Genomic DNA, 7,009 nt, shown 5'->3' with positions numbered 1-7,009 from the left:
CTACGATTCTGTGGTTCTGATTTTAGTATTGAACCTCCTTCCCTGGAGCATCTCAGTTCTTATTCCACAGAGGGAGAATCTCCACCAGCCCAGGGAATGAGGGAGAGAGGAGCTGGGAGATGCTGGACACAGAGATGGGGTTGACAATCATTCTCTTATGTATTGCTGAGGCAGGAAGAAGGGTCTTGCCACACAGCCTAGAGAAGTGCAAAATGCTGATCCAGGTGCCTCGTGCTGAAGGTGCTGTCACCAGAGCCACATTTTTGAGTTTGAAGAGTTACAGCCAGGGGGAGATGATACAAAGACATGCATCAGGGTTGTGCTTGTTACCCTGCGAGGGTCTCACCTGTGCTCTGACAGTGGCAGCTCAGGAATTGGCAAAAAAGTCTAAGGAAGATGTCCCAGTTGTCACAGACTCAGGTCACAGATAAGTAAGCAGGTATTTTGAGCATCAGTCCCCAAATCTTGGTCTAGAAATTAAGAGTCATCCTGGGCTCTTTCCTGTTCATTGATACAAGAATAATCCCATGGATGGGTCTTCACTGGTGTTCATTCTGACAGAGGGAAATGAGGCCATGAATAAAATAGGAGTGAAGATGAGCACTGGTTCTTTCCCACCAGGACAGTTATGTGTTGTGTCCTTGCAGGAAGAAGTTGCTGCTTGTAGCAAACCACTTTCTTTTTCTGATCCTGTCAAAATTTTAGCACCTGGGCTTGCTCCCATGTTGGGGCAGAGCTGAACCTCACCATTAGTTTGAGAAAGTGCTTTGAGACAGCCAGGGGTACAATACCAGTGTGGTCACAGCCTTTTCTGTGCTGGGTCAGGATCTAAGCTGCCCAATTCCTGCTGTCTGTGGCCTACTGCAGAAGGTGTGCATTGAGTCGCTGGAAATGAGCTCTGGTCATGCAGGAAAGCAGGGGATGAGAATGTAAATACATCTGTAAGGTAGGGAATATTATGTAAAAATACCTGAGCTGGGCTGAGAACAACCCCCACCTATGTTGGGCTGTAACCTCACACACCTACATTTATGGATTCATCCTGCTTTTACCAGCATTAGTCAGGGACTAACTCTTTCTGGGCCTAATAAATACTGCTCAGGTACACTTGGGCTTTGCCAAAGACTTCCCAGGGCCTGGCTGTGTCCTGGGATGTGCACCTGGCCTCGGCATGGGCTGGGACCTGCACCCATCACACCTCACACGAGCTGAACCTGCCTGTGCTCCCCTCCTCCCCGGGGCCAGTCCCGAGCTTTATTCCCACAAAAGGCAGCTGAGCGCTGCAATTGCCACGGAGCAGCCCCAGGCTATGCCAGGAATCCTCCTCTTCGGTGGCTGAAAATACCCAGGTTACTTTCCCAGTGACAGCTGATTTCCTAGTTTAAATTTAGGGCTTGAGATCACCGTGGGCAGGCAATGGGTGGATTTTTCCTAATGCAGCTGCAGGGGAAGAGGTTGTGCTCTGTGCTTTCCCTGGAGAGCTTGGTTTTGCAGAGGTGTTTTTTAGTTAATGTGGGTTTCACTCTGGATTTTGCCAGAACTGTTGTCCTCCTGGAGGTGTGGAAAAGATGGGAACCCCAAGAGGGAGATCAGCTGGTGCTCTTTGTGACATTTCTGTGATCCTTCTTGCCCCTGACATCACAATTTAGGGATCTGCAGGAGAAGCTCTGCCCGGAGAGGCTACACACTCTCCATCCTCGGAGGCTCCTGTGGCTCAGCTGGACCAAGCCCTGAGGAGGCTGGTGTGGATTCACAGCTGACCTCGCTTGGAGCAGGGATTCAGGCTGGACCATCCCACCCCAAATCACCCTGCAAGCCTCACAAGGAGGTCGTTAGGTGAGCTTGGTAATTAGCTCTGCGTCTTTCCGTGGTGAGCAGCTGCTCGCTTCAAATCGGTACAGTTTGGAAACAAACTTTATTCCTTGTACCTTGTGCAAAAGAAAGGAGAGGGAAAAGCCCTGTGAGCATTGCAGCTAGGATGCCTGATTTCACATGAGTTTGTGTCTTGATGTTGATTGACTGGTGCTGATTAAAAGCTCTTTGATGGCCAATGCCTTTTAAGAGGTCTCGGGTGTGTGTTTCTCCAGTATTTAATAGGATGTGAACCCACAGATGGATTCTTACTCTGAATGGATACACTTACAGGATCTTTTTTATTCCTCACTCTGTTCTGTTCTTCCCAGCATAAACTTTCAGAAGCCTTGTAGAAAAACTGGTTCCTTGAGATCTCTCCTTTTTTGTCCAATGTGCTTAAAATACTTTCTGGCCTGGGGCACGGTGGAAGGAGCTGGATCCTCAACTGCTCATCTACATTCGCACAGAAAGCAGAGCTGCAGACAAACCCCAGACCTTCTAGGCTCTCTTGTGTCCTTGGCTGAAGACAGAATAGACACTGGCCTCTTTGAAAATGTGACCCTTGCTCAGGTTTGTGCGTGAGAACCAGTATCTGCCAGCTTCTGGTGCTGTATTTCTTTTTGTTGAGAAAACAAGCCATAATATGACCTGTGACTGTGCAAAAGTGGGATGGACCTTCATGATCAAGGACAAGATCAAAAGCAAAACGTTCTGTACGAGGCTCTGGGTGCCCTTTAACCTCTGATCCCACTCCCCCTCTGTCTCCTCCTCCTCTTCCTTTTTTCTTCTCTTTGCTGTCTTTGTTGTCTACCAAAAGCAAATCTACAGTGTTGTGCATTGAGATGGGGATGCGTGGAGCAAAATCTCACCTTGCCTTTCCTCTGGTGGCTGCCCTCAGCTGCACTCTGCCACAGGATGGACTCAGTCACTCAAACACCGTGGCAGGAAGGTCTGGTGTCTGTCTTGGAGCTCCCCTCATGAAAGATTTGTGTGTCCCTCAGCCAAACCTTGATTTTTTTTTCTGTTTATTGACTACATGGACCAAAACGTGGGACAAATCCTGGGCTTCAAGTGACAGTTCTGTGACTGAATTCCCTGATGCTGGGCCCATGAAGCTCCAGCCTGAACCTGATAGTAGCAGTCTGTATCTGGAAGGAGAATTTTACCTCCCACCTCATATACCAGGAGATATCCAAACACCAGTTTAGTGCCCCAAAGCATGATGAGAGAATGATCTGCCACTTTCCTGTGAAGGTTGCCAACCCATCATCATGCAGGACAATGAGGACAAAAGAATCTCAGGACAGCATGGACGAGGAGTAGAACCAGCTGGGGTCTGAGGGCACTGCCAGCTTGCACTGTAGGGTTTTGTGTCCTGTTCCAGACCCCCAAGCCAGCTGAGTGTCAGTAATCCATCAGCAAGAGGAGGTGGCATGAATACTCTATCCTGGAGTGGATGGGGTGCATTCTTGCCCTGTGAGATATCAAATGTTGGATGGTTTTATCTGAGATGTTCATGTTTCTCTGCTGGGAGGGCTGGGAAGGAGGAATGCAGCTTGTGTTTCACGTGGGCTTGGCCACGCTCTGGCTTCTGCCACTGGGGGAAGGTCTGTACCTGCTGGTGGGCTGGAGCAGCAACCTGCCCCATTTACATATATCAGAAGGAGTGTTGCAACAAAGGAGGCTGTGTTCTGGCTAATTCCCCATTCAGTGCCCTGGTCAGCCCTGAAATGCCATCGAGAAGGTTGGCCTCGCCAGGGAGAGGTCACGACTACAAAGAGGCAGAGGCAAGGGAGAAGGAGTGAGCTCCACAGGATTTGTCTGAGTGCTGCACATCAAGGGCCTGGTCCCTCTGTGCTTCCCACGCTCTCTGTGTTCCATTCCCAAAAGAAATATGGTGCAGGAGGGTGGTGTGAGTCCAGTGACATGGCCTGGAACTGCAGTGGTGTGAGCAGGGCTCCTCTTGCTCCACCAGCAGGGAAAACTCTCAGTGGTGGAGGAGAAAAAGCCACGTTTCATAAAGGAGATTATTATAATTACGTTGCAATGGTACTTAGGTCTTACATGTGCTATGAGTTTCACTGTGAGAGACTTCAAAGAGCTGCTGGGCTCCTGCAGCAGGTGGGGAAACTGAGGCACACGGGTTTGGTCCTCGCTGGAGGTGAGGAAACAGCTCAGTGCTAGGGATGGAGACAGGTTTTCTGCCTTTGTCAGCCCCAGAGGGCAGCCCAGGCACTGGGAGAGCAGAGGAGTTGTCCCACTCTGCAGCGTGACCCAGCACAAAGCTCAGGTGACTGAGGTGAGACTTTGGTGTTGGGACCCGAACTTTAACATTTCAGCTCCTCCCCACAGTAGCTGCTGAGTGCTGGTTCCTGGCAGGGCCCTCGCTGCACTGCAGAGGGATTTGTGGAGCCCCTTCAGAGATATTCCCAACCCATTTGCCATGGCAAAGCTCTGTCTCCAGACTGGGTTTGCAGGGAGCTTTTGCCGCCTGGCAGAGAGCCCAGGCTGAGATCTGAGCACCTCTGAGCTAAATCCAGTGAAATTCTCACTTCTTCCCGGGGCTAGACCCACACCCGAGCTGGTTTTTTCACTTGTTTTTATGGTCTTGCTTGAATTTTATTGCAATCATAATGACTGCAAAAGGGCAGCCACCAAGGTCTCTTGGAGCAGGTGGTGGCTTTCCAAAGAGTCCAGGAATCGGCCCCACCTTGCAGAGCAAATAAACATATGGATCACAGAGTGCAGGTGGTGGGGGAAGTTAAAGGAGGGCAAAAGGACCTATCTGACATCTCCTGCCTGGAATGGGTTTGGGTCTTCCAGCCTGGATCCCACCAGAGCTTGCTCAGGTTTTTCCTGCTCCGAGTCAACAGGGAGACCTGAGGCCAGACAGATCAGTCCTCTGAGCTGGAAGATCTCTACCTGCTGCTCTCCTGACAAAGAAACCATCTGTGCTTCTTTCTGCTAGCTGGATTGCTGCTTCTAAATTTGATCCTGGACCATGGAAAAACTTGTCAACTCCTAAAGCAGCTGGCTGGAGGAGCTGGTTGGCAGCCTGCAGCAGGAACAGTGTCCAGCATCATGTTTTGGCACGTCCACCTCTGAGTTTGAAAGACTTCCCAAGATATTAGCTCTTCATGGAAAAGACAAAAAAAAAAAAAAAAAAAAAAAAAAAAAAAAAGAGACAGAAAAAAAGGCAAACCCCAGTGGCTGTGTTGCAGCACATCCATAACCAAATCCCTGCAGTTCACAGGAGCAGGCGAGCAGCCACAGCACCGTGCCGCAACTCAGCACACTCACCCTGGATTTCATCCAGCCTGTGGTTCCCTGCTCAGCCATGAATATCCCTCTCTGCCTTCTACGAACACCTTTAAAAAGAGGTGCTCTGACAACAAAATTACTGGAGCAGGCTTCTAGGAAAGCCTGCTGTGCAGGGTGCCCTGGGGAGCCCCACGGCCGTACAGGGCAGGCAGCCTGGAGCGCTGGGAAGCCAGACCTCAGTCAAGATATCTGAGTGTGCCAGGTTTGCTGAAGAGAGTGTAGTGGTCTGTTCTTCTACCCCACATCTGATTCAGCTGATTGAACGCTTTATCTCACAGGTGAATCACAGGAAATCAAAGCCATGACCTGGGTTCAGTGAATCCAGATGTTGGTGCTGGCAGCTGCTGACAGGAGCTGGGGTTTTTTGAGGCTTTCACGGCAGCTGGAGCCCGGTCCCGTTGTCAGGTTGGCTTTTCACCTCTTTGCTTCTTGTACCAGCTCCTAGGAAGGCAGTCAGAGAGGTTACAGGGCTGCCTGGCTGTACAGGAGTGGGGGATGCTGGCTGGGGCACAGGGATGTGTCCCTGCCTCTTCCAGGGCTGGCCACACACAGGTGGCTGCAACCGCAGTGGGCACTCCTGTGACATGGATGACAAAGCTCCTGACAAGAGAGCAGCACTCACCAAACGAGTGTTTGTTTCTATTTCAGGCTGCTGCACTTTTTTTAGCCTTCTGACAGAGGAGGTCTGCTAATTTGTAGTAAATAGGGATTTTCTCTACTCCGTGAGTATGTTGGTAAAATATCCATGTGCGTATTATTTTGCTCTGCTGACGCCTCAAATATTTTAATGTGCATTTCAGTGCTGTTTGTTGAATGAAGTGGGTGTTTGCAAAAGATGTCAACACTGGAGTGGAGTTTGCCAATGCTGACGTGGTCATGGCTCACAGGGAAGCCAAATGTACTGAGCAAATAAGGAAAAAGTGGTGATATCAGTGACCTTTCCTGTGTGATAGGAACTCTATGCTATCACATCTGAGGTGGATGGAGAAGGGACCTCCATCCATCCATTCATCAATCCTTGGCACTTTCCTCTCTTCTCTCACCTCTAGTGCCAATTTCCTTGTGCCAAAAGGAGGAAAATACTCCATACAGATGTTTGCTCTGGGAAAAAAACGTGACTCTCCTGGTGACTGGAGAAACCAGCAGCACACATCAGGATACTGAAGGCATTGGAGAAACATGTAAAGCGAAAACTGTGCTTGAAAATTAAAATTTAAAATTTAAATTGAATTTGAAATTAAAATGGGCAACAGAGTTCAGCGGTTTTTATTCAGCCTTCTAGTGTGTCTGGAATAAATTGGGAGGGAGAGGGGAAATAAGTGCCTTTCAATAAAAGGAGGGTTGCTGAATATAATCAGCGTGGTCATATTTAGGGAACACCCTGGGGACATGTAATTGGAAGGTAAGATAGCCCTGTGTATAATGTTATGGTAGGCTGTCAGCAAGTGGCTGTGCTCCAGACAGGCATCCAAGACATTTTCTTCAGTGTGTGAGCCAGTGCTCAGTTTGGGGAGGACAAGCTGTGGCCACATTAGCTTTTTATTATGCCCTGCTCTGCAGAGAATCCAGTGCCTTGGAGAAGATATTCAAGAATGCATTTACTTGCCCGCTTTGCTCTGAACTTTTCCAGCGAGGCACTTTAAGTGGTGTAAATGCAAAAGGGCAGATTTGGGGGCTGATTTTTGTTCCACTGGAGGGGCAGCCCTGGGTGGGAGATGGTCTCTACAGAGCTGTGAGTGCAGATGTACAATTCTGGGCAAAGGAGGTGCCCCCTGGGCTCACGAGAATTGGTGAATTTCACAAACAAACGCTTGCTAAGGGGGTCAAATCTGTA

The 7,009-nt window shown here is 49.4% G+C and overlaps 1 long non-coding RNA gene across 1 annotated transcript; it reads left to right on the top strand.

Moving 5' to 3' along the window:
* The first annotated feature begins 5,045 nt into the window (after positions 1 to 5,045).
* LOC148219962 (uncharacterized) lies at positions 5,046 to 6,429 on the top strand. The gene is made up of 2 exons (XR_015799186.1): positions 5,046 to 5,377; positions 5,454 to 6,429. It is a non-coding gene; the product is annotated as an uncharacterized LOC148219962 (long non-coding RNA).
* Positions 6,430 to 7,009: the final 580 nt, after the last annotated feature.

Source organism: Sturnus vulgaris, chromosome Z (genome assembly GCF_052056855.1).
Source record: "Sturnus vulgaris isolate bStuVul1 chromosome Z, bStuVul1.hap1, whole genome shotgun sequence".
Taxonomy (NCBI): Eukaryota; Metazoa; Chordata; class Aves; order Passeriformes; family Sturnidae; genus Sturnus; species Sturnus vulgaris.
This window is presented reverse-complemented; position numbering and strand designations above follow the sequence as displayed.